The sequence below is a fragment of the Vidua chalybeata genome, chromosome 2, assembly GCF_026979565.1.
Source record: "Vidua chalybeata isolate OUT-0048 chromosome 2, bVidCha1 merged haplotype, whole genome shotgun sequence".
NCBI lineage: Eukaryota > Metazoa > Chordata > Aves > Passeriformes > Viduidae > Vidua > Vidua chalybeata.
The window spans coordinates 67,623,274-67,650,330 of record NC_071531.1 but is presented as its reverse complement, the minus strand read 5'-3'; the positions used below and the strand labels follow the sequence as shown (position 1 = coordinate 67,650,330).

Genomic DNA, 27,057 nt, shown 5'->3' with positions numbered 1-27,057 from the left:
GTATTGCCTTTCACAGAGATTTTTGAGCCCAGATTTTGTAGAAGACTTCCAACAGCCCATCTCTAACAACTTGTCTGCCTGACCCTTGATGGGAAGCCAGATTGAGTGCTAGGCTACAAGAGAGAGCCACTTGGATTGGGATCCCAGAGACTGGAAGAGCAATAATGACACAAAAAGAGAGGTGACAAAATATGCAGGATTAGTACATGCAGTTCTTAGGCTTCTCTTGTGTGAAATTAGGAGTGAAGTGAGCAGGAGTTCTGCTGAAGTAAAGACTAAAGACCCAATCCTGTGATTTTTCTGCTTCTAGTACAAGTTAAAAATGCATGTTATCTGAAGTACTAGGCAGTCTCTAAGGCATGTGGGATTTGTGCCTTAAAAAGGTGAGCAATAGCCAGATAAAAGATAGACTGATGTGTGCAAAGTGGATGTAGGAAGCAAGGTCAGCTTTAACGGAACAGGTGGGGCGTATATGGAGGTCTGAAGGAGAGCTTGAAAGTAAGCCATGCTGAGTGTTAGCAAGGACTTAAATCTACAGAATCCTTGGGCATTACTGAACCTTTGAAATTCAATCCCTGGTTCTGGTCAAAAGTGTCACTATTTTATGTAATTCTTCCGAACTAACCTGATGCATGTGGTTCCTCTCCCAAACCCTGGTGAAACTCAGAGGTTCAGGCTAAGTTGTGGATTTTGTGTGTGTGTGTTTGAATTTATTAAGTTGCAATTCAAAGCAGACTCCAGGAGGGGAGGACCTAAAAAAAATTAGAATCAAAGAAAATGTTTGCTTGAGCCCTTGTAAAATGTTGCTGCCAGGTTTCATATAGCCTGTTGAAATCAGAATTTAGAAAGTCTCCCAGTCACTAAGAAAGATCAGCATTACAAAATGTGTGACTTAAATATAAAACTGAATGTATATTTTGTGAAGTACATTATTACAGTGTCATCTAAAATCCCTCATTGTGTCTGTTGGTGCTCATTGGAGTGTTCCTGCTGCACGAACAGTGGGGGTTTTTTGTGTTGCATTTTCAGACAAATTCCAGCTTCCACAGTGACATTAGCTACCTGTGAAAAAACAATTACATCTCTTATCATTTTTTCATTCACCTTCTTGATTTCTTTGATAAAACAAATATTTGCTTTTCTGGTCTGCTCAGAGTAGGCAAGATCATTTTTTCATGGAAATGGCACCAGTGGCTTTACTGTGGACAGGACTGAATATGCTGGTGTCTCAAGAGTTCTTTGCAAAAGTGAAGTAAGCAGAATTTAATTCTGTCCCTGGATGTCAACTTCAGACCTCCCAACATACCCACAGTGAGCTACCAAAGGATAATAAGAAGCTAGCAAAGGAGGAGTTCTCTTAGTCTAGAGAGGGATTCAAGCCCCCCCAAAAATGTAAATACTACCAAAAACTTAGATCTGGATGGTGAAATCACCATCTAATAAATATTGGAGCAGAGATTTTTTTGTGGATCCCTTCCCATCTCAGTCCATTGTTCCAACTATCTCTTTAGCTCAGAAGATTTCAGAGATAAAACCGCTGCTGAGCTGAACCTTTCCTGCAAGGCTGGCAATAAGTTACTTCCCTAGTGTCACTGCAGTAGACTAGGTGGCTAATAAGAGAAAAGTGGGGTTTCTGCTTTGATATGAGCCATGTTTTTTGTGATGTAAAGACAGCAAAAGACATGAAGGAGGATTCTTTCCTTCCTTTTCCTGCCTTTCAGTCCTGAGGAAGTGTTTGTTTCTGCTTGGAACAGGAGTGGCCTTGTTGTTCTGATGAGATGCACTTGAGTGCCAAGTCTGCGCTAGCTCTCCATCAGTGCTCCGTGCTCATGCCATTGGAGTGAACAACTTCACAGAAGGAATCCTGTGACAGCCCTTTGGTGGCAAATCCTCCCTCTCCTCCTTGCTTCAAAAGATTAGGTTGCATGGGCAGACTGGGGTAACTGGGGACTGACTCTGAGGTCATTTGCAGCCAGGGCTGGAGGATTGAAGCAGGAATTCAGCAATACCAGGCTGCTGCCAGCTGTATTCACAGCACAGAATGCCAGTTAGAGTTGCAGCAAGTTTTCTTGCTCTCAGTAAATAATTATTTCCCTCTGACCTTTCCTTTTGATTCTTCCTGGTACAGACACAGCCTCTCTCTGTTCCCTGCCCCAATGAACGTCTGCACTAGGTCCAAGGCTTGGAGTGATTTACCTGAAGAGTGATACCATTTGGAAACTACTGTAAGTATATTTTATCTCTTATAAAAGACTTCTTGTTCAGCAAAAAAAAAGACATCTTACAAAAACAAAAACAAACTGCAGCACCTGTGAGCCTTACTGATGAGGGTAAACTAAGTTTTGCTTTTGAAATTTGCAAGGAAATACGTGGGCAAAAAGTATGTCAGTAAAAAACTGTTAAATATTTAAGTCATAGCCTCACAGCATAGTCCAGCAATGGCTGGCTTGATCTGCTTGTATTTTTTACTTTGGCAGGTCCTCCCTACTTATTGCTCTAGTTCATGCTGTTCCAGTTGGTTCATCCATGTTTGTTTTTGCAGTGTTTATCTTCTATTTTATTACTTTTTAATGAGACACCTTTCCTCTCATTGGTGTTTCAGGCAATACAGATGGAATCTACTGCAACTTCTTAAAGGTTTACACTGTTCTTTCTGGGCCCTGAGACATTTATGACTTAAGGCCATTACGATTTGGTAGATTTAATGGGATTACATAGGTAAAGTTGCCTTAGAGAATTCTGACTTTGCATTATTTTTTTATTATGCTCTGAAATGACCATTTGCCTGATATTTGTAGTTTCTCCCCCATAAACATAATAGTTTTGAATTCTTTTGATCAATTCACAGTAATTGTCATTATTGTGACAGTGTTAGCATAGCTGAGATTCTCTGATGTTACAAGTCAAACAAGCTCTGTAGTCAGGACCCAGCTCTCATGAGATTTCTGGTTTAGATGGAATAAATGGACAAATTTTGGGCCATATAAACCCTACCTCAGGCCTGAAAAGGACCCAGAAAATTTCAATCTTACTTTAACTTAATCTCTGAGTTTAATTTAATTATGTTAATCAGTCTCCTGTAAGGGATTTTGGAATTTATTTTACTTTTCTGTGTTGATTAAATTTTCCAGGCTTTTATTGCACTAGAACATTGGGTCTCTCTTGTCAGTTCTCCGTGCCTCCCATTCTTGCTTTGCAGTGTTCTGCTGGGATTTCTCTTTCATATTACATTTTATGGCGATGTTTTCAGGAGTTTGTGTTTTCCATTGTATGACACAAACTTGTAATCAGAGATTTTAAACAAACTGCCAGTCATGTAGCTGCAACAGCATGAAGATCAGTGTGGCTGCAAAATCATCAGAGAAGCTGTGTGAATATTCAGGCAGTCAGCCTGTGCAGGACTTTTAACTACTGAAGCAACATTTCTGGCAGGAAAACTGTGATGGTTCAGGTGATTTAAAGGGAGCTTGTCTTGGGAAGCTTTACCCTCAGCTCTGGCATTCAGTGTGCCCTGAATTTTGGGGTGAGGTCTCTGGGCAGATTTTAGTGGGTTTTTGTTGTTCTTTCAGGCCTATTTTTTTTCATATTCAGTGATTGTACTCATCTCTCTCTCTTTACTTTGTCAGTTTCTAAATATGTATTGTCAATGTCATGTCTGGAAGAGACACAACACTGGCAGTGATAAGCACTGATATCAGGAGCTGTGTTAGTCACACACAGGCAGAGGAAGAATGTGCAGCAGAACACTCAGGGAAAATACTGCTTAAAATCAGACGTGAACTATTTTCACACTCTTATTTTTAGTATTTGAAAAGCTGGAGGTTTTGGTTTTTGTTGGGTTTTTTTTTTTGGTTTGTTTTTTTTTTTCAATTCTATACAGCCTCTGTGAATTACTAAGGGTACAAACTAACTGCGCACCAGTGAGTTAAGTGCAGTGCTTGGACACTACAGGCATCTTTGACCTGAGGGCACTTAGTATGAGGTGATGCCATAGCTGTGAAGAGGCGAAATAATGCCTGGAACATGGGTGGGCCGACTCAGCCAGCAGCAGCACTTACAACAACATCAGCAACCCTGTGGCACGTTCCCTCTGTGCTGCTTAATATGTGACAAACAAAGATCTGGTTGGTGACCCAGCCCTCCCTGTATTCAGAGGCTGAAAACTGCTTCATTATTGTTCATTATGTAGTATTATTCTCATGCAGTCACATTATCATAGCTTCCCCTGAGAGCCAGGATGCTGCTGTGGGCTCTGCACAGCTACACTGGTTCCTATACCTGAGCTAATTTGTTCAGTGCTAACCTGATGTCTCTGCAGGACAGAGAGCTATTCCCCTTGTAAGGGAAGGTTCAAGCATTAGTTACAGCTGCTGTGTGAGAAGTACAACATATACTGTCTATTTCTTGACAGGGACCTGGTTTGCTGGCCCCACTGTGAGAACGTGTTAACTCATCCAGGGGAAATTCATTCCAAACTCAAGTAATGGTTGCAAGGGAGGTACATGCAAAGAAATCAACTGTGGAGAGCAAGTGGAGGGTTGGGGGAAAGAAAGTTGTATGCAAGAGTAGCAGCAAGAAAGGGGAAGTGTGGCAGGGGTTTTAAAGGCATTCCAAAGCTCAGAGGTAGTAATTAGTTTCTAGATAGCTTTGAGGTGAGGACATCCAAAATATTACCCATTCTGCCTTCAAATGAAACAGAAATGAGCCAATTCTAGTTTACAGTCAGTGCCCAGATCATTGCAGCCGCTGCATCATTGTGAGTTGGCCACCACTTGAGATCTTGTTCTATGATAGTGCAGTGTTAGGTACATGGAAAGGAGTGAAGGCCTCAGTGCAATGAGGATGCTGACAGAAAACAGAAATAAAATTATGGCAGCGATTGTACATTTTGCTTTACACATAAGCTGACAAGCACTGATACACACAGTTCGGTTCAGGAAAGACAGGGGAGGCAGTTAGTCTACTGTTAGGTGCTGGAGAGCATACAATGAAGAGAATATATTTTAAGTGGTGTAAATTAACATAATGAAAAATAACACAATAAATATGAGGGAATGCTAAAAGTGAATACCAACAAAAGGAAAGTACGTGGACATAGGATAAAAAATTTGAAGTGATAGAGTGGGTAGGATGTTTAGAAATAAACTGGATAAATCTCTTATAAATCAGTAGCAAATATAAATTCTGCAGGGACCCTCTAAATTTTGAAAGTCAGTATCTTTTCTGTTCCCAGCTTGTGGGATTCTATGCATCAAGTCCATGTACAAGAGTGTCATGTCTTTGCTCTATTGCCCTTCCGCCATTCTTCACAAGAAGCAAGGATGATGATGGCCCTCTGATAATGTTAAGAATGAGTTCAGTATTGGAAAGGACAGGTATGTGTAGAGAAGGAGATAACCAGAGATCAGAACAGAGCCCCTTGCTCCAAGAGCACATTCCCAAATCTTTTGCATTCCAAACATGGCAATTACTGTCCTTACTAACAAGTAAATAGCAAACAGCTCTTTTCCAAGATTAGTATGTAGAGAAGAATGTAGTCTTAAGAACTAAAGCAGCAAGGTAGACTGACCCTTACTACTGAAATAATCACATAGGATTGCCAATCAATGAAGTCCAGAGATGGGACATACATAGGAGTAATTGGGAAGGTTCCACAAACAATATTAATTACTTGTTTAATTCTTGCTCCTACCCTTGTTCTTTCAGGGTTTTTGACATTGCTATAAGAATTCACAGTTTTCCAAAGCTAGTGGGCCATTTTTACCTTCTGGAACACGGAAATATATTAGAGAGCTTGCTGATGGAAGTGTTCATAGAAGTAGTGTGCAATCAGAAAAAAAAAATAGGTTGGAAGGGTCCTCTGGAGGTCTGTAGTCCAATTCCCTGCTTAGAGCAGAGCTGACTTCCAAGTTGGATTAGGTTATTCAGGGCCTTGTTCAATTAAGTTTGGAAAATCTCCAAGGATGGAGATGCCATAACCTGATTGAGTACTTAACAACTCTCCCTATGAAGACTTATAGCAAAAAGATAGCAATAGAAGTAGACTATGTAAGAGAATGTAAGAATATTTAATTAGAATATATAGGTGAAGATCATGGCAATAGGAGCTTTCTGTATGGGTGATAAGGTAGAACAAAAGAATAGCAATATACTTAAAATAACAGCAGGATTGCTGTAGCTTTGCCTTTGCCAGTAACAGTAGTTGAACATTGCAGACTGGAGAATTTTGTTTGCGTTTCTTCATAGGTAGCTTTGATCACAGTGTCTCCAGGATTTTTCTTTACTGAAAAGCTTTCTTTAGATCCTTAGCTGACTTTGCTGATTCCTTAGCTATCCTCCTGTGGAAGCCTGCATTCCTTTCAGGTGGTAGTGACATGCAGCCCATGTCTGAACAGTGAGAGAAATGAACTGCTGTGGAGAGGTGTCATCTCCAGTGCCAGTCAGCACCACTGCTATATTCTTACCATTCTAGTGAGCAAAAGTCACTGAGCTGCAGGACTGTAGTGTGGAAAAATGATGACACAGGAGCATCTTGATAACACAGTGTCAGCCTTAGGAGCAAAGTAGAAAAAATTCCTATTCTTCCTTGAATAGGAAGAAGCAGGAGATGCTTTGCACAGCCTTCTTGGTGTCACTACCTGTTGATACAGTGTTTTTTAATCTGTCCCTCTAATGAGTTTTGAAGGCCTGAGAGGCACAGGCAGGATCAGCCACAGGATGAAACATTAGTCAGTGCTTCATTTAACAGAACTGTAGCTGTGCTAGTTGACTGACAAGTCTTGTTTACTCAGACTAAGCCCCCGCTCTGCAAATAACAGCAGTCTTCTGCCCAGGGTAGGTGGCTTTGTGTGTGGATAGACCTGGAGTCAAAGGCTGTATTCCAAGCGAGTAACTTGGGCTAACTCTGAGCTGAAAACAGACCTTAAATGCAGCAGTTCAGCTCCGGTGTACAAGGAACTTCATTGCCCTGTGCATCCAGAGTCCAAGCCTACGTACAGCCTTTGTTCTCTGGCCAAAAAGGTTTGCTATCTGAAAGCTGCTTGGGTAGCAATGCTGTAAAAACCCACTGGTTTATGCACAGTTTTCCTGCAGTCCCCAGTGCATGCTGGCTGCACATGGGAATGTCCTGGGCTCTGGAAATGAGGTGTGTGAAGTTGTGCCCGAATTCATTTGGATCATGCCAAAGATCCATGCAGACTGTTACAAACAAAACATATGCAGTCCATGTACTTTAAAATATATATGCCCACTTATAAGCTATAGTTTACAGCAGCAATACCATCTGCCCATCCCGTGGCCTGAAGATTGTAGTCCCGGTAACCCAGAAGGCACCAGGGCTGCCAGAAGCTGCGGGGTTATCAGCGTGACCCCCTTGCTGGCCGTGGTTCACCTGCAGAGCTCAGCTCAGCTCAGCTCAGCTCCCCGGTCGCATCCCGAAGCCCCGGCCAGCTGCCACCGGGCGCCTCTTGCTGCCCCTCGGCCGATCCAAGGCATCCCTTCCGCGCCCACCACCTCCTGGGAGGGCTTTGCGGGAGGAAGGGTGGGGAAAGGACTTGTTTTCTTTCTTTCTGGCCTGGTTAACTTATATTTTTAGTCTAATTTTCTTTCCCGCTCTGCTCCTCCGTGTGGGCCGTGCGGGTGCTGCCTCTCGGCGGCGGCCGCAGGCAATGGCGGTGGGTCGGGCCCTGCCCCCGGCCGGGCGTGCCGCCCTTATATAAGGCCTTTATGTAAGCGGCTGGCCCGCTCTGCCCCTCCTCGCCCGCCGCGGCACCGGCGCTTTCCGCGCTGTACAATGGCTTTAAGAATGGAGAGGCCGGCGCAGCCCTCAAACCCTGTCCCGGGTGGGACGCAGGAAGGCAAGGGTGTGAGGGGAGAAGGGGCTCTCGCCCTGGCCCTCCGTGAGGAGAGTCCTGGGCTGTGGAAGGGGCTCTGCCGGCAGGCAGGACGTGCGCCCGGGCTGCCCCGGCACTGCTCGACTGTCGGCAGGAGATAACGGGTTCCAGCGGCATGGCTCCAGCCTGCCCGGCTCCTGCTGCTCTCCTGCGAGTGACCACTGTTCTCCTCCCGGCATGCGGCGACAGCAGCCGATGTTTGCCGGGTGCCCCAGCCGCATCCTGGCCCGGGGTAGCACTGTTCCCTCCGCAGGCTGCATCCCGAGCTGGCTCGGGGAGCACAGAGGGAGCACCTGCGCCTGTGTAGCGGAGGGAGGACAGTGAGGCGGGTGCTCGCTGCCCTATTCAGGGTTCTCGCTGTGTGATTCAAAGGCTGCCACTTCGCCCGGTGCCTCGCCTTCTCCAGCCGTGAAGCTAAGGTGGTGACTGACTCCCTGCTTGATGTACCACTGAGGCTTAATTCCTTGGAGGTTCTGGATGGAGGGAGGTGTTGAGAGCTCGTGTGCTCAGTGTTCATAGGCAGTTGTTTCAGGTTCCAAGTCAATGCTTTACTTAGATGACCTCTGCATCTCAAAATTGCTTCAGTGCTTTTTCCTACAAAGCAAGTCTCTGTACTGATTCGTTTTGAACTGGAAACTTGCATATTTGTTTGCTTTTTAGACAATTCTGTTACATTTCTGCATAACTCTCTATTCAGAATGCTACAGCCTTGGTTAATATTTGTCAAACGGCGTTCTGACTGTCTAAACTACTGTTTCATTTTATATGTCATCAGTAGGGGCAGAATAAGGAGCTTCGTGCTTGGCCTATTTGCTATAACACAGTCTCAGGGCCATTGCATCAGAGTCAAAACAAGGAGCAGCTTGTTTCCAAACAAGAAGTATGGAGGAAAGTCTTCTCTGAGTCCTTCCCTGTAAGGGAAAAAAGAGGCAAGAGGGGGGTGGTGGTGGGGGAAGAAAGTTATCTTTAACAGATTCTAAAAATGCCTTTTCCCAAATATGCAGTCAGTCCCTTCAAAGGTCTCTTTGTTTATTTTCAGGAAGAAACCCAAGACAGCTGAAAACCAGAAGGCGTCTGAGGAGAATGAGATTACTCAGACGGGTGCATGCAGTGCCAAGCCGGGCCTTCCCTGCCTGAACCTTGAAGCTGTTCCTTCTCTGAGCCCGGCCCTCATCCACTCTCCACATTCACCAACAAACCTGCACACACACACAGGGTCATCTGATTGTGAGTACATCAACATGCTGCTGGGGTTCTTGGAAACACTTCCCTTACTGTGCACCACATTTTCCAGTTGGATGCTCTTCCCATAATGTTCTAAACAGGATCTCCTCAGGGCTTACCTTTTCCCTTCTTTGGGAATTACATCTAAAGCAGAACATATTTTTGTTAAGGTTGTGATAATGCAATCAGCCAGAAAAAGTTAAGAGTGTGTTGTTAGGTCAGGTTGCTGCTTATTACAAATTAAAAAGGGAAAGACCCCTCAAGCATGTCCCTGTCCAACTAGAACTGTTGCTCCTCTCCAGGTAGTCACAAGCTTCTCAATACCCTACCATATCTCCTGACTGGTGGATTTCAGTCTGCGCTGAAAACATGTGCTTGGCTGTGCAGCCCAGGACTGTAAAGTTTCCATGAAGAAAGGGGAGAGTTTTGTGGAGAATCTGTGAGAGTCTGGAAAATCTTCATAGAGCTGTGTGGTTGTACCAGCTTTAAGGCCCTTTTTTTGAGGGCATTCATTTTCAGATTACTCAGCATGGGTTAATTGCCCTTTAGAAAATGTTCTTCTCTATTTTGCCAAAAAATATAAAAATAAGGGAGGGGATTATTAAAACTGGATTTTGGAAAGTCACCTTACCTCACCAGCTCTTCAAAACATTGCCATTTCACAGAGGTCCTTGCCTGGAAGTCTCTTGGGCAAGAATGTGCAGGGTAATGTGAATCTCATTGCTCACTAGTTTTAGAATCTATAGTTTATGTCTTCTGCAGTGGTTTAGAATGTTGTAAATTTGCAAGAGGGGGGGCAAAAGGAGATGATGATGACACCAGGTTTCAACAGCTCAGAAGCCAACCAGACATTGCAAAAACCTGTAAAAAAATCAGGGCATGACAATAAAAAATCAGATTAAAAAGTATGTGTATCATTTTCTTTAATTTAAAAATACTGCCTCAGGGCCAAGCTTGGAAGCAGTCGGGTTATAGGGATCATCACTATCAAAATCACTTTAGCTGCAATTCGTTCCTGTTGGCTTCTGACTTTATTCATTATGAGCTTCTGCTAGAGATCTTGATTTTAATAGAGCTGGTAAACATTGGGGAGACTTTGCTAAATCTCACCTGGTGATTTGTGGAGAAGAAAGAGGTGTGAAACAATTGAACAGCAAGCAGCATGCAATTTAGTATATACAAGAATTCTTTTCAAATTGGAGATATCAGGCTCTTTGTTAAAACTGGGGTGCAGTTTTGTCTTGTAATGTTTTCTGAAAACAAAAAGCTTGTGAAAAGATGCAAAAAATGAGCAGAACAACAAGAAAAAATAATCCTTATTTTCAAACAAAGAATCCCTTTATCCCATTCACAAAGATGAAAGAGTTCATTAGTAAATGGGATTTGAAACCTCACACTGATTTTTTTTGACAGTACAAATGGAAACCCATGAAAGCAACCTTAGGACAGAGGCCAGCAGGGATTGTAGGGAACTTGGAGAATGAGCTCTTGCTTTTGCTTTCTGAGGTGGCTAAGTTCAGGGTGAGGAATATTGGCAGAGGGCAGCAGGGGAAGGTGGAGCCTGCAGCTCTTCATGTTCTACCTGTTCTGTGCTCAGTGTCTTTTAGACCCCTAAGTTTTTAGTGTCCTCAAATCACCTTCCAGATGATGTCAAAGGCCTTTTCCAACCTAAACAATTGTATTATTCTATAAATAGGAGTAAACTGCCAGCCCAGGTTAGATGCTCCTTTCACACTGAAAGTGTGGGGGATTTTTTTTCAGACAATGGGTTTAATAGCAATTTCAGCATTAATATTGTTCTAGCTTGTAAATTGTTGAAATTTAGTTCCCAAAATATAGCTAGAGTCTTGCAAAAATTCAGGAAACAGTAAGACCTCTTGCAGTATTGATCTCTGTTAGCTGATTCCATGTACTTTGAAACCAACAGAAAATCTCACAATTGTTTATGATGGGTTATGACCTTTATCAGGCTGTATTTGTTAGGGGTGGTATGCATATAAGTGGTGTTTGGCATGCCCTTGCAAAACAGCAAGAACCCCCATGAACTAAAATGAGGCATGATGAATATTTACTGCATATTTATTGTAGCTTTCTACCATGTTTTGTGGTATTCTTTTTTATTGCCTCAATCCTTGGTGCTGGAATATGTTCATGGACACAAAAGATTGATTTTTGTGGCTCCCAACATTAGAAATGGGTTTCCCTGCAGTTGCAAATGCTTTCTCCGTACCTCTGATGTGCCCTGTCTTCTGGGTCAATTCTTTCCTCTCACTCTGGAATCTCTTTCTTTGTCCTTCTCTTCCCCTCCCGTCAGAGCTACATTGCCACATCTTTCTTCCTCTCAACTTTTGGACCCATGGTGATGCTTTTCTTCTTTGGGCCAGTAAGACTTACTGTCCTTCCCTCTATCTTTAGACAGCACAACATTACTTATCTTCCCTTGCCCAGACCATCCTACTGCCTGTACCTCCACAGCTGGGCAGATACTTCATTTTCAAAGGATGTTCTTCATTCTGCTGGGGAGTTTTCTAGTGGATGGCAAATAATACCAAAAAAAAAAACAAAACAAAAAAAAAAAAAAACTTTAAAATTAAAGTTAGACAGGACATTTGGGGGGAATTTTCTCTGAAAATACCAGAAGCACCCAGAAAGAGTCAGCATGGTAGTGTATATCAATTCTTGGGAAAATGCACAAATGTACAGATGGTTTCATAAGGCCTTATTTATGTATCTGGGGGGAAAAAAAGGCTTGGATTTTATGGACCACCTATTTAAATCAGTTTGAAATCTTCACTGGCCATTTTGCATGCACAGTCACTAATGCTTGGCAGAAAACAGTACCACATATTTATTATTATGAGAAATGTTCAGAAGCCAATCTACTTTAAAATATCAGGGTGCTTTTGGAATTATTCAGATCAATTTTTTTTTTCCAAGCAAAGGAAATAAAACCTCTGTGATAGCCATCTGCTCCTCAGCTGTAAAAGCCAGAGGTGAAGAAAGCCTAAAGCAATAGTCTGAATGCCAGTCTTACTGATATGAATACTTGGCAAAAAAAAAAAAAGTGGGTAAAGTCATATGTGCTGTACAACATAATTTTGTACAACATAATTTAGGGTTTCATTCTGTAGCATAGTATATTCTGCATGCTGCTTCTGGTGCCACTTATTCCAAATGAAATTGCATTATTCCTCAAATTTGTAGGACTGGGTCCTAGATTTCTGGGTTTGAACACTATTTCCAGCACGGATGAATCTTTGAAGCTAAATCCAGAACACAGGATGCCCGGTGTCCAGTCCCATCTCTTTTAGTCTTGGGAAATGCAATACAGTTGGAGAAACAAGTTAGAGGAAGAGGTGCTTCCTGAGGTAACTGTTTTCATGGAGTGCTTGGCAGATAAAAAACACCACTTTGAATTAATTTGGAATTAAGTGATAGAGTGAGTTGATAGAACTCCAGCTGGGTTACACCTCTAGCTACTCAGCTGTCACAAACAGATCTGTCTGCTTACCCAGACAAAAGGTGCTTGTGCAAGGACAAGCACAGGTTCTGGAAAGGTCATAAAAAAGCAAAGGAAAGCTTTTTTCAAACAAATGAGATTTGTTTTATTCACAGGTTTTCACATATTTCCTTGCTTATGGATAGAGAGTGCATAAAGTGCATAATAAGGTTGTAGTTCAAAGGCTGAGCAGCCTCAGGTAAAGTTTCTGAAGATTTCAGTGAGAGGAAGAAGGTCATCAGGACCTGGCTGTATTTAAATTGATTTGGTCTGTGTAGGCCACTTATTTCAGGAGCCTTTCAGAAAGCATCTATAACTGTATATGTTTTGCAAGAGTGCCAAGAGATAAGATCATTTTGGCAGAAACTTTCACGAGTTCTCAAAGATACAATCAGACAAAACCTTCATTCAGGCTCTGATGTATGCATCTTAACAGATGTGTCCAAACTCAAAGGAATCCCATGGGAACAGTACAACTGAATCTCTTTGTCTCTATGGATAGTTAAAAGAGTTATTCTTAGACATTGGATGGTCCATCTGTGAAGGAATTTGTTCCAGACAAGACAAAAGCAACATCTTTGCAAAGAGTTTCCATGGGACTGAGAGGCAGGTTGGACAATCACTGGAAAAACTTCTGAAGCAGTATTTATGATTTTAGAGAACACAGAATTCTTGCAGAGACCTGAGATTCTAGTACGGAATGACCTGAGAAGAAAAGTAAGGCGTGAAGATATTTTTTTGAATCTGTTAAACAATCATTGGCAGGTTGTCGAAATAAAGGAGGACTTTCTAAAGTTATGTTTTAGCAAGGGACAGGGGTGGTTTTTTGCATTAAATGGAATGCACTTTATAAACACTGTCAGTGATAGACCACATCTGAACTCTTTGCCCCTACGTGCTCAAGTACCATGGCTGACTTGGTCCAATTCCAGCATTTTTCAGCTTTCACAAGATGGGAACTTTGAAGCAGTGTATTTGATTTTTTTCCTTCTAAGTGCTGGTTTTTGTAGCTTCTTAGCCTTCCAGTATGACAAGGAAAGACAAAGTGGGAACCTCACAAGATTCCTGAACTCCACAAAGCATTGAGAGTGAATGGAATGGAAACTCTGGGGTTTCATTTTCTTGAGCAGCTAGAGGGACCCACCATTCCCTTCCCATGAATCTGCCAGTTCACTTTGCCTGGGTCTAGTATAGAGGCTGGGTAGATCTGAAAGTGGTTTGGTCTCATCTCTGCCTTTTAGGTTTCCTGTGTCTCTCTTCAAATTTCTGTGGTAGGAAGGGAATGGTTACATGCCCTGATGGTCTTTCCCCTCTCCCTGGAAATTTGTGGCTGTGATTCCCTAGGAACTTCTCTAGAGCTTTCAAATAGTCTTCACTCTCAGTGAAGACAGGAGGCACCCTGATTCTACCAGCTTCCTTGTTTAGGGAGTCAGGCAGTGTGTCAAAACTCATTTCAGCTGTATTTTTGCTAATCTATGTATGGCATGTCTTAGCTAATGCTGAATATTTTTAGGTTGTTTTTGGTGACCTAAGAAATTATGTATGTTTAGATATCTATTTTAGATGATATAATAATAATGACACAGGCCTTTTCTGTAGAAAGCTAAACTGAAAGCAAGGATATCCATAGTTCTCAAATACTGATGTCACAACACTTAATTATACTTCCATCTTGCAGAACATTTGAAATATTGTTTAATAACTGCTTCTCTTTTTAATAGTTGTAAGTGATTTCTATGTCCTGTGCACTTGTATTTTTGTTTGTAAAATTGTCAAAGAAGTATCAGTCAGGAATAACTTATGTTTTCATAGAAGCAGATATGTGTTGCTTGAATTGTGTAGAGACAAAAGTAGGTACAAGTACAGGTATGCAAAACTCTAAGCTGAGCTCACCCTGCCTCTTGAAAAAGCCATCACAATACACTGAAGAACTGGCAGTGAAAGATGTTGTGCTAGTGGTAGGAGCTGGTCTCTATATTCTAATCGGTGCACTAAGTGAGTTTTGTCAGGTTGGTCTCTTGGGCTTTTTGTCTCTTGAGAAATGGCTAATAGCATATGGCACTTCAATTACAAAATCAGTGAGCATGTTTTCAGATGCAACTGTGGAGCACAACTTTCACTGATGCACAAATCACTTATAATTGTAACACATAGATGCACATTGAAAATTTGTCTAATCTTAAATGTTGGCTCTGTTATTTGATGCCCATGTAATACTGTCTTAGTGTGAGGTTGTGCTGGTGTTTAGTACTTTTCTTACTGTTTTCCATTTAGAGAACTGTCAGTGATAACATGCATAGTCTCAGCTTTGGTTTAAAACTGCTGTGCATGCTCCTAACTCCCATGATTTCAGAGACATCCTGAAGATATTTCTACAGTGTATCTATCCTTTCTAAATACCAGGGAAAAGGATAATATTTACTGCTCTTTACAGTTACATAGCTTCCGTTCTTGAGGTGACTGAGTGCTGAATGCTGTAGTGTTTCTCTTTGTAAGTCTTTGTAAGTTTCCCTTTGTAAGCATTTGGTAATGCTGTAAGTTTCTCTTTGTTCTCTTTGAACTTCTCTTACTTAAGTTCTCTTATGTAAGGCATACTGCAGCCAGTGAGAGACTTACTCTAACTATCCATTAGATGTTTGCAGTCTGTTTCTGAGTTTACTTTGTCTTGTCTTCAGAGTCAACCCCCTTCAAGATTTAATTACTGTTCTTTATGTTCATAGTCTTCAGTAAATCCTTCTTCTGTATATATTTCAGCTGCTTCACTCATGAAGTGAGGGACTGATTGATACGTACAAATATCTATCACTGTTCAGTGTATCAAGATGTTCTAGTACTTTTTTCAATTATTTGGGATTTTGTTTGTTTGTTTTTGTGCATGGGGTTTGTGTTTGGTTCAGTTGTTTTTTTTTTTTTAATAAGTCTCCAGAGCAGTGCTTTCCTCCCCTTCCCTTGAGCTGGCTTACCTTCCATCATATTCCATCCTGAAAATGAACCAATAATGTCAATTCCACAGTAGAGTTTCTGTAATGTCCTTGCTTACCTTTACTGCTTTCATAGATAGTAGCCTTGTTAACACACTGACTACCTGATCTATCAATCCACATAGTCTGCAGCACTTAGTGGATACCAATCGTTGTTCTGTTAACTTTCTCTGTCTGGTATGTTTAAATAATGTTTTATTGCAGTATTTCTCTTTATGCTTTTGGTGAGTTTTTCTTTAAATTTCCTCTTTGCCCTACCTAATCTTTGTTTTACATCTAGTCTGCTACAGTTTATGCTCAGTTCTATTAATGTCACTTGGGCATGATTTCCATGTTTGGAAGAATAAATTTTCAGCTTTAATGAACTCTTATACCTTGTTATTTAAGCATTGTAGCATTTTCTACTTCCTCATTTTTCTTTTGTTGTTCTCGGATATGCATATGAACTCTATTAAAGTATTATTAAGGCCACCTCCCTGCTGTTCGTATGGATTTTACTTCCTTATCTTTTACTTTCAGACCCTTTTTGACTAACATCCTCTTCTTTTTTTCCTTTCAATAGTTGTTCTTCTTGAAGTTGCACATACCAAAACTGTCACTTTGTGATCTGCTTGAAGTATGTCAAACATAATCATGCCAATCATTGTTACTTCATGTCTTAACCATACATGCTTCTGCTGTCATCTCCTCTGTCTTAATTGGGTGAGAAGATTAAACCAAATGTGCCATTTCCCTAATATGGTCTTCAGAGGAATACTTCAATGTTTGACAGGTGACTCTTGCTTGAAGGAAACTAAAGCAGCTGCATCTCCATATCCTTTTGTCCTACTGTGGCTTGTTAAAAAGCTGTGCAGCTCAGTGCTTGCATCTCTCGCAATTAGTCCCTTGTGCTGTAGGGAAACACCTTCCATGCGCTGAGAAACATTGACTGGTGTCGTAGTGGCCTGGTTTGTTGAAGCTACGCAACTCCAAAGTTGCAGGTGTAAAAACATACCTGGTCACCTCCTGCTCCTTTTCACCACTATGATCTGTTTAGCATGGGGGCTTTTTGCTCTTTTCCTCTAAGCTTCCACAGTCACTTTCTCCTCCTTTGTTTACCTGTGGTAGAGTAGCCGTGTAATCTTTGTGCTATGATCCCCCTCTGTAATTTTAGAACAAGGTATGGCCAAACCAGTATTCAAATTAGAGAAAACCAAAACAATTCTTGCATTGTTCTCCACTGAATGACTGAACAAAGGGACCTCTTTTTGAACTGAAGCCTTAACATGGTAGTGGGAGAGAACCTGAAACATAAAACCAAGGGATTGTTTAATACCACCTACTAATGTTTATAAAGTGTGCTAGGAGGTGTTGCAGAATAAAATCATGTTCACAAGAAATGTGGTGTTTGATCTGCTCTCTGGGTGAGAGTCAGTTGAAAGCCATCAGAATGCCACTGAACTTCATTTGCATCAGGCTGTTTGCCTGGCATCCCGGCCCATGGAGACCACAGCGGCATGTTCTGCCTGGTGCTGTGCATTTGAATTCCTGAGGATACCAAGTCCTGTTGTTTCTAGAGGGGATGCCATTGTGCCACCCATTTATATTTTCTACAGCTGTTTTCATTGTTCATGAGGCTAAAATAACATGAGATCCCAGCCTTATGTGTCTACCACTCAGGAAATAGAGTACAATGAGTGAGAATTGAAGAATCTGTCAGCACAAATATCTCCTTGAGGAATTAACTGCACCTATGAAAAAGAGATAAACAAATCTTAGAACCCCTACTCATCCCAGCTTTGTTGTGTTAAACACTGAAAGGCTCTCTGCCTGGCTGGGATGTGCAGTATATATTCTGTATCCATCTGTGACATGTGGTGAAATGCTTCTTCTTGAAAGCCCACGAGAGGGAAGTAGTATAAATTAAGAGTAATCTCACAGCAGCTATTTTTACGTTCTTAACCAGTGAAAATGTAAGTGTAGCAATATTGTGCATCTATTAAAAATCTTGAAAGGCTCTTTATAACTAGATGATAGGAGTGATAACATGTAATTTATTGATGTTACGCAGATAGAGGAAGAAACCCACAAAGTAGCAATTTTTGTGTGAAAAGGGGTATGATACAGGAAATAAAAACAGAGAAAGGGACTTCTCATAGTTTCATGCCTGTGTGGGCAACCATGTCAATTTTAACAGTACCTTGTGCTTTGATCCTATGTTACATTTCAAAACCGGGCATATTCTCTGTATTCAAAAGTGAAACTCCCAGATGCTATCTCTAGTGTTTTTGGATGAGTAGAGGGTAGAATGTGCCTAAGGAAGACCTGAGAAGTAACTCCCATGCACTGCATTAGTATCACCTGTTGGTATCTGAATGCTTGTGTATACATGTAATTCCAGGGCCTTTTCCCCAGGGAGTTGGGGGAAGTATTGGAACTGACAATGTACATTTAATGCTAGAGTTCCATCTGATAGTATCAAGCCATCCAGGAATGCTGTGTTCTTGCTTATTGCCTTGATTTATTAGTCTAAATTGTTCTGCCATACATTTCTATTCCTATCAAAGCTAAGTAGGTGGTTTTGGAAATAAGTCTGGTTCCAGAGATTGCAGAGGTCTCGCTGAGGACAGGAACATTTCCTGTGGCCTTCAGTATTGTAGACATGAGAATGTTCTGTTTCCTGCTGTGATTTAAATCTGAATTATAAGCAGGCCTGACCACTCGTCCCATAGACTCAAAATAAAGAAACCACAGTCCAAAACATTATGAATATGTGTCTCACGATATTTCTAAGTTGAACTATTCACCCAGTTGTACTAGTTGAAAAGCACCCAGTTGTACTAGTTAACAATTATTCTTTCACTAGTACATAAAAATACAAATGGAACAAATAACCAAAAAAGATCTAGCATTTTCATGTGATAGCTTTCCTCTACTCAGGGCTGAGACAGAGGCACTGGACGAGATAAGAATCTTTTCTCAGCCCTGAGGACAGGCATTTACAATTTTTCATCCATCCCTTGTTTCTCCCATCAACCATAGTTCTGTGACCAGAACAAAATCTCTTTCCAGAGAAATGCCTTTCAGTGTATCATGGAGGAAATAAGCAGTGCTCTTCCACAGGCTCTCCCACAAAACTCATCTGTAACTGGCTGCACCCTTTCCCTAACAGACTGCTACAAACACTCTCTGCAGAGGATTCTGGCTTGAATAGAAACCTTCTAAACAGGCAATTACCTTAAGAGGTTTTAATCTATATTTTCCTTTTTACCAAAGCCCACAGGCTCTCAGGCTTACTGTATTTAACCACACTCAGGTTGATAAGAATTTTCTCCTTGTCTTTCTGCCTGGGGGAACACCTGACACTGCAGGACAAACATGAGGGAGTTCATGGACTAGCAGGTGTCTCTTTTGGAGACATGTTTTAAGGTATTTGCACCTGTTAGCCTTTTAATTCATTTCATCTCCAGACACAGCTCCCACCTCCAACCCCAGCCCCTTCTCCTCCCTAAACAAGGTTTCTGAGAGAGAATATAAGTTTATACAGTCTCCCACAGCAAGACAGTCAAAAGCAATCCTTATCCACTTTCCTTATGGGGGTTCAGTCTGAAATACACTATTAGAATTTAAACAAAAGCCTGTAGGACCATAGAATAGCAAAACAACTCACCTTGTTTGCCTCTATTTTCCAAATATTTTTTTTTCCAAGAAGCATCCCCCTAATCTTTTTTTGAGTAGGGAGTGCTCACACCAGCATCGCTGGCCCATCTCCCCATTTCCCTGCTGAGTGACCCTCTTGCTGTGGGTCTACCAGTGAAACATGCATTCCAAATAACAGCACCTGGCACTGGGAAGGAAAACGAGCAATAGATGCACCTAGATTTTGAAAGAGCTGAACTCCCTTATACTTACAGCCCGTTGAAACAGTTGGACCATGCTGGGGCTTGGCAGGATAATGCATGAGCTCTCTGGGAACAAGAGAGTGTGGTTGAAACAGATTTCATGTAGGACATGAAAATGTTCCCTACTGAAGAAGGGATGAGCACAGCGTTGTTTCTCTTCCTAGGAAATGGTGCCATCATGTGGAGACGTTGTTTTTCCTCTGTTTCTTGTTTTAAGAGGGCAGTTGTGAGGTCTTCTCCCTTTACATTTTAAAGAAGTGCATTGAAATGCTATTTGGCAAACTTATATTTCACTAGCATAAATAGATTACAATTGTCTGGGGCTCAGGAATTAGCACCCTTGAAGTGATATGGCTGCAGCCTGTTGAAATCCCAGTTAATGCAGCTGTGATGACAGCTCCAGGGCTTCTTCTGTAATGTTATACATGTTGCTTGGAGATGGTGTAGATACCCACAGAAGTATCCCCCATCCATGCAGTTAATTTCTGTGCTATGGAGATACAATGGCATGGCTGTAGATAGTCTGCAGACAAGGTGTGAGAGAGGAACTGAGATCATCAGAGTGTGTGTATATGTGTGCCACTGTTTAGTGTGGAGGTGTATTTGACTGGACCTCAGATATGTGCCTGGGAATAAAAAATGTTTTTTGTCTGTGCACTCTTCGAAGTGTCTTTGGAATTTCTAAAATAGCAAGTATACAAATTGGATTGAAAGTGGGAAAAGTAAATATACTGGCTCAAAATGTAATACTTCCCTAACTTAAAAATAGCTGAACATGCTACAACACTGACTTTGGTCACTACACTGCTATTGGAGCCAGTTTTTACCTGGTGTTTTACAGTTGTAAGTAGGATGCTGACCCTAAAGAGAAATGGAAGAATTAAGACACTGGAGTACTTTGAGAAGAAAACTAGGTTTTTTGTAAGCCTGATGAATAAAACTTGAAGAAACTTGTGGAATTAATTCTTTATATTTCTGTAGTATTTTTATCTAAGGATGCAAAACAATTCCTTGAGGCAGGCAGTCCTGCAGGATTGAGTAAATGATGCTGTCCCTGTTCTAGGTGTGGAGCAAACTGAGGCACAGACGTTGCCACCTGTGGTTTTCAGAGCAAACAGGATTAGTGCCAATGGACACCTCCTGAGGTGTGTCAGGCAAAGCACAGGAAGGTAACTTTCTGACTGCCCCCCGCCCCCCCCCCCCTCCCCGGCCTGAAGGCTGAAATAGAGGCTTTTGTGCTTGACACTAGGGATTTATATCCACTGGGTGTAGAAGCCAGTTTATATACAGAACACTTATGGGTTAGTCTTCAGTTTTATGTAAAATGGATATCTCATCATTCAGTAAATGCTAAAAAGGGCAGGGCAATTAACTGAATAAATCATCTCTAGGAAATGTGCTGAGCATTTTCTAGTCTGCAGAAGAAGTCTCCTGAAAAAAAGTTTAAGCAAACTCTTACTTGCCATCTCCTTGGTGTGTTTTCTCCTTCGAGAATAAGGTTGTGTTTGTGTGTGGATGCATTTCTGTCTTTCCAACAAATGTAGTTATTAGCTACAAAATTTAGAGAAGTTTGACAGCTTGCAGAACACAGTGATTTTTTCTTCCATAGAGTGTATTACTGACACATTAATAGATGTTGTGCTGGTAAAAATACAGTACTTCCTGTTAAATGTAGACTGCTACATATTTTGATTGTAACAACAATCTGGTAGGGTTAGGGCGATTTGTGTAGTGTCATCTGGTGTTTGTTTTGGATGGATATTATAGAAGGAGATACTGATTTTCAAGATGTTCAAGCAGATGATTGGGTGAAAGCTCCAGCAAACCTTTAAAGCAACAGAAAGCAAGGGCTACTCCTGGTCAGATCTCCTGCTGAGGATACAAATGTTCTTCTGTGTTCCTGAAACTCCATAGAAGTTTTTCCTCTTGCAGGCCCCTGTTTAGAATGCGCCAAATATTCAGAAGAATCAGTCTGAGCAGGCATGGCTGAATTGCTCTCTGCCCATCTTTGATATGCACTAAGAAGTCACACATTGCCAGGATTTCAGCATTTGAATTCTGGTCACTTCCTTGAGTGGAAGAAATGTTACTCCACTAAATTGATCCCAAAGAGTTGGAAGCTGATGCAGGACTAATGTTGTGTATGGAGACAGTAGACAGGAATTTTTGCTCTGTTAATCCAGTTTTATAGTAACTAACTTGCTAACAGCAGAAAATAAAGCTTTATCAATTGGGGTAAATCAGGTCATTGAAGCTAAAGAAAGCACCCACAGTTGTTGCAAAATGCAAAGTTTGGAATATGAGACATTAATGTATGGAAATGAGAACTTCCTATAGAAGTTACGGGGCTATAGTAGCCTTCACATTGTGATGGTCATACTGTATTTTGAGTGAACTGTTATGTTTAGGAAAGAGTTGAGATCTTCATTCCAACATAAGGATTCTTTACTCACATACATCTTTGTTGAGGAAGATCTGTTTTGATAACAGGGCTCTGTTTGTTTGGGGTTATTTATTCTGTAAGATTTTTAAAGAGTATCATAGACAATGATATATAGGCAACTCCTTCATTCACTTCCTTCGGCTAGAATACTTGATCTATGTGTGGGCTGCATTTTAAGTGGAAGAAGATGGAAGAAAATAAGAAGGAGGAGAATACCTATAACCAGTGAGGATGATTTGGAGACCTGAGTTTGTATTTTCTAGAAAAGACAGGTCTAAAGAAGAAAAGTGAGGCACCTTCCAGTATATGAGGGAGTGCTGTAAAGAGTAAAATGGTCAGTAGCTCTCCTTGTTTGTTAGGGGAAGGGTTTGGCTGATCAGTTTCAAATTTAAATACTATGAAATCTCTTGCTAGAAAGATAATAGACTGTCTGTCTGGGGAGGGAGGAGAGATCCACAATGTTGTTTTTGCAAACATAGTAGACACATTTCTGAAGAGATAGTGTAGGTAAATTATTCCCACATGAGAAAAAATAGTAGATTAGATGACTGTCTGAAGAAAATGCATCCGTTTGATACAAACAGGAGGCCATCCAACAGTTGGTGTGGAGACCAAGGATTAAAGATTTCCAAAATCATGTATGGTAGAGGAAGAGAGTAAGGACTAGATGATACCGCTTGTCTCCAGCAGCAGGAGGTTATTATGTTTGTTGTGCTCTCAGAAACTAGTGGCTGGATTACTGATGCACAGAAAAGCAGTTCCAGAAGTAGGAAGGCCACCTACCAAGCCTAATTTCTACATCTTTGTCCTAGCCCAGATTGTTCTCCCAACTAGAAAAACACTTGTAATTTTGATAGTAAGAACATAAAGAGACTATATTTTGTATGAGATACAATGTCTCCAACTTTTCTGCCATCTCTCAAAGTGTGCGTTCTTCTCAAGGCAAGGCTTGGGAAGGTTGTCAGAAAGACAAACTAGGCAAAAACACCAAGCTAGTTGATCTTGTCTAAGTGAGACATCAGTGAGATGTTTTGCTAGGTAAATTTTCGAAATTCTCCTGTGGAAGATTGAGGCAAAAATTATATCTGTCTCAGCAAGCCCACCAGTTCTCAAGGATATAGAACAATTATTCTCTATTCCCCATAAGTATGAAAGCAAGATACAGCCTTTGGGTTTCACTCTGCTAGTCATTCCTGTGAATGAGCACACAGTAAGTTTCCAAAAAAAGCTTGGATTCCAGCATCCTAGGCAGTTTTGCTTCAGGTGAATGCTGTGCTGAGGTGCTGAGCTACTGCTGAGTTGCAGTAACTGTGATGGGTTCATCGCCACTATGTTTCTATAAATGGTAGTCATTACTGTGCAATGAACTTGGAGATACCGTGATTTTAAAAGACACTAGAGAAAATAAAATTCTCTGATATCCTTCAGTTATGAGCATTAAGACTTCCAGCAACTGGCTTTGCAGAAAGGGACATCTAGTGGCTGTACAGAAAAAAACCTTGCAAAGCCCATTTTCAAATGTACAACATAGCCATTTGTGTATGGCCTGCAGTGTTCGATATTCTGTCCATCTTTTTGGTTCTACTATATCATGTGTTTTCTGGGGGTAGTTTTTTATGGTTTTGACAAACAAAAATATCACCATTTAAAGCCATTACTTTCAAGCTTCCTGTAGGTCTGTGCATGGTAACTCGGGCAAATGGAAAACTGCCTCAAGCCATGCTTGATGTACTTCACTGCTGCACTTCCACGTTTTCTATAGCATCTTCCAGGAGTCCACTGCCTGCTGTTTCCTTCTGCCATTGCCTTCCCCTTTGGTACTGTACTTGGAGAGCTTGTCATTGTTATTGTCATGGTAAAACCTACTTTCTTTTGAATGCCCATAGCATAAAAGTCAGCAGGAGGGGTGGATGAGATTCAGGGAAACACTAATCTAAGCATTCAGTCATGTATTACACAACAAAAGTTTTTTCCTTTCCCATCCACATTGTGCTCCTTCTTACTAGCTGAGGATGAATTCCATGCATGTTTCTGTGAATAGCCTGACAGTTTAATCGGTACATTTGCATACGGGCAAATGAAGCTTTTTTCAAAGTTGCACAGTAATATGTTTCACCTTTATGCCATGCCAGCTTCAAATTGTATCCCAGGAGGATTTCAAATGTGCATAATCTGTGCAGTTGTCTGGGCTTTTTTCCTTTCTTTTTTTCTGCCTTTTTTTTTTTTTTTTTTTTAACTGGCAAATGCCTATTCATTGCCCATCTGGGTAAGAATGGCCTTTGCATTTTCACACCCATTCTTTCCTATATGGTTTGTGAATACCCCTCCAGTCAGAACTTGCTTCACAGAAAGGGGACAAAACCATTTTACAGGAGTTTCTCAGAATAAGTCCATTGGGATCGCTACCTCATGTTTACTGGACAAAAAAAAAAAGGGAGTACTTAACAAAGACCACTTGAATTTCACAGAAAGTTTCCCACTGTCTCGAGTTTAAAAGAGTGGCAGGCCTGAGGAGAGCCCTAGACAGGAGTCTTTCTCCTGAGCTGGGCATTCTATGCAGTGACGAGTAGGTGAGTATGCCTGTGTGCAGCTGGGCCTTGTGAGGAGCTGACACACTTTCTGGCTTGTCCAAGGCTCTAGGAGTCTTTGTCAGAATGTGGCATTTACTTAGAATCAAACTTGCATTGGCAAGTCTGTGTTTTGTGGGCAACATCACCTTTGGACTTTCAGTTTAGAACAGCATGAAGTAGGGGTCAACCACAAAACTTGGATCTGGACCCGGTTTCCTGCCAAGAGGGAAAGGATCTGCCTTGGACAGCAGGTTTTCCTACAGACCAATCTCTGGAATTTGTTAAAACTGCTCTTTATACTGATGTGGCTTGTGTAGTAGTGTTTCTGACACTTATACAAATAATTTGTTTGCCTGGACTTTGGCTACATATGGTTTACAGTGTTGAATGTCAAGGAAGGTGGCCTGGAAGAATCATCCTCAAAATCTGTATTAGCTTTTTTTTACCATTTATTGTGTATCTCTTCCAATGACCCTTCTTTTATCCTCAAGGAGTAAATTTCAGTTGCTTCTCAGTTGAAGAAGTGGTAGATGTTCCAACAATGAGAGGATCTTTTTAAGGGCAAACTCTAATAGCAGTAAAAAATAATGCCACTTATGAAGTGGCTCAGTTGGCTTTCAGACCAGCTCCTACACCACAAGGAGCATCCTAGATCAGTTCCTATAGGAGAGCTAGTCACATCACTCTTACAAATGCATACAAATCTCTTTTTTGTAGCCAGGATAAATTTCAACTGACTGTTTTCATTAAGTTTGCTAAGGACTTCCCTAAATTCCTCCCATGTTAAACTATGACAGGACCAAATTCACTGTGGCTACACAACTCTTAATTCCCACAGCCAGGACCTGAGAAGGGCTGTTGAAACTTACAGATGAACCTCGGCCTTCCTCCTTTCTGTACGTGATTTGTGGGTAAATGGCAGAATTCACGTTCCCAGGAAGTCATCCAGTCTTATGGTGCATGTCACACCTTTTTGGAAAGGAGTTGTCCTAAGGATGCATTTTTCAGAGTTCTGCTCACAAAATTAATTTTATCTGCCAAGAAGCATAGTAACAAAGTAGGTTTCTTTTCTCAAATCAAGTGACTTGTCTGTAGCATCTCTGGTATGTGTAGAAAATTCCACATTGTGCATGTTCAAGGTAGGATTTTTGGGTTATTGTGTTACACTGCTGCATATTTCTTCTTATTATCAAATATCTCATTTGACAAAACCAAGAGATGTGTTTCTGTGAAAGTGAGTCCTAGGAGCAAACCAGGTAGTCACTGATACTACACAAAGATAGATGGAGATAAATGGGTACCTGTACAATCACTTGCTATGGCCTATAGTAAGTCTTGAAAAGAGGTGTCACCTATTTATCAATGATTTTCCACCCTCCTGTTGCCCCACTGGTACGAAGCTTTTGCCAAGGATTCTGACTTTTTGTGTAAATACATTTTAGATTCCTGTATAATCTGACATGTTTGACAGGGAAGCTTCTGGAACTGCCCTGGAGGCCTCTAGAGAATTACTCTACCAGGAAGGAGGAGGAAATACATCTCTTCTCTACATTATTTTCTGTAATAATAATTGCAGTGCCCTTGAAGGAAAGTCTGACAGTTTCTAAGATGTTTTTCTAGTCCTATGGTCAGTCCCATCAGACAAAGAAGCTCAGGTTTCCTGGCTAAGCTTATGAACAAGACAGATGTATTTCACAACCTCCATCATGGTGTTAGTGATTTCCTTCTTGCTTCTTCTATGTGAGCATCCCCTCAGCCTGCTAATCACACATGGAAATTAGTAACCTTCTGGTACAGGTTGGTTTACATCTGTTAACATGGGACTTCTTCAGATAGCTTGGCCCCATTGTGATTTCCAGTTCCTGACTTTGTGCTTCCCTTTAATCATCAGCTACTTCAGAGAATTAAAATAACCTCTTGTGTCCAAGGTGGTTTCTCTTGGAACCACCAGAACAGAGGGTGCTTGAGACATTGGTAGTGAATAAATGGGAAGAAAAAGAGAGAGCAGGGAGGATGCCACATTTGCCTGCAAATTGCAGTGAGTAGCGTTGGACTTCCTGTGAGTGAGATGTAAAGCACTCCTTTGGGTGGAGCAGGGAGACGTTGCTGGGCTAAAAGGCATGAGTATGCCTATCAACTGCTTTCAGTGCTGTCTGTTTGCTCTGTACATTTGTTAGACAGTGGCAATAAGCTAGTTTAATTTACTTACACTTAGCAATTTCTATTTTTGGATGCTCACACATTACCAAGTTATTGTGGCAAGAGTGGTTAGATCTTTGGTGGGAATATGCAAGACAAAATGCCTGTAATATTAGTGGTGGTTTAGCATTACTTTGTCTAATTTTCTGGAAACAAAGGTGCCGCATGTACTACAAATCCTTAAAATAATTTTTAATAGTGTTTTATTTGTTTACCATTCAAGGGGCAGTTGATTCTTCATTAAAAGGTGAAACCATAGTTTCTGCCTGTCAAAATCCAAATAGATGGAAATCCCAGGAAAGGAAATGGGAAAGCATTGAAACTAAAGCAAGCAAGATGAAGATAGGGAACAGTGGATTGGGAGATAG

General features: G+C 41.2%; 1 protein-coding gene across 4 annotated transcripts in view; it reads left to right on the top strand.

Moving 5' to 3' along the window:
* Nucleotides 1–2,172: 2,172 nt before the first annotated feature.
* ZBTB20 (zinc finger and BTB domain containing 20) overlaps nt 2,173–27,057 on the top strand; it is a 33,706-nt gene continuing 8,821 nt past the window's right edge. The window contains exons 1-3 of one of the 4 annotated variants that reach the window (XM_053932518.1): nt 2,173–2,225; nt 8,668–8,805; nt 8,932–9,119. The gene's annotated coding sequence lies outside the window, so the exon portion shown is untranslated. Of the gene's footprint in view, nt 2,226–7,389; nt 7,541–7,746; nt 7,857–8,244; nt 8,312–8,667; nt 8,806–8,931; nt 9,120–27,057 lie in introns of those variants that run through there. The other 3 variants (XM_053932502.1, XM_053932511.1, XM_053932525.1) reach the window with 3 other exon arrangements.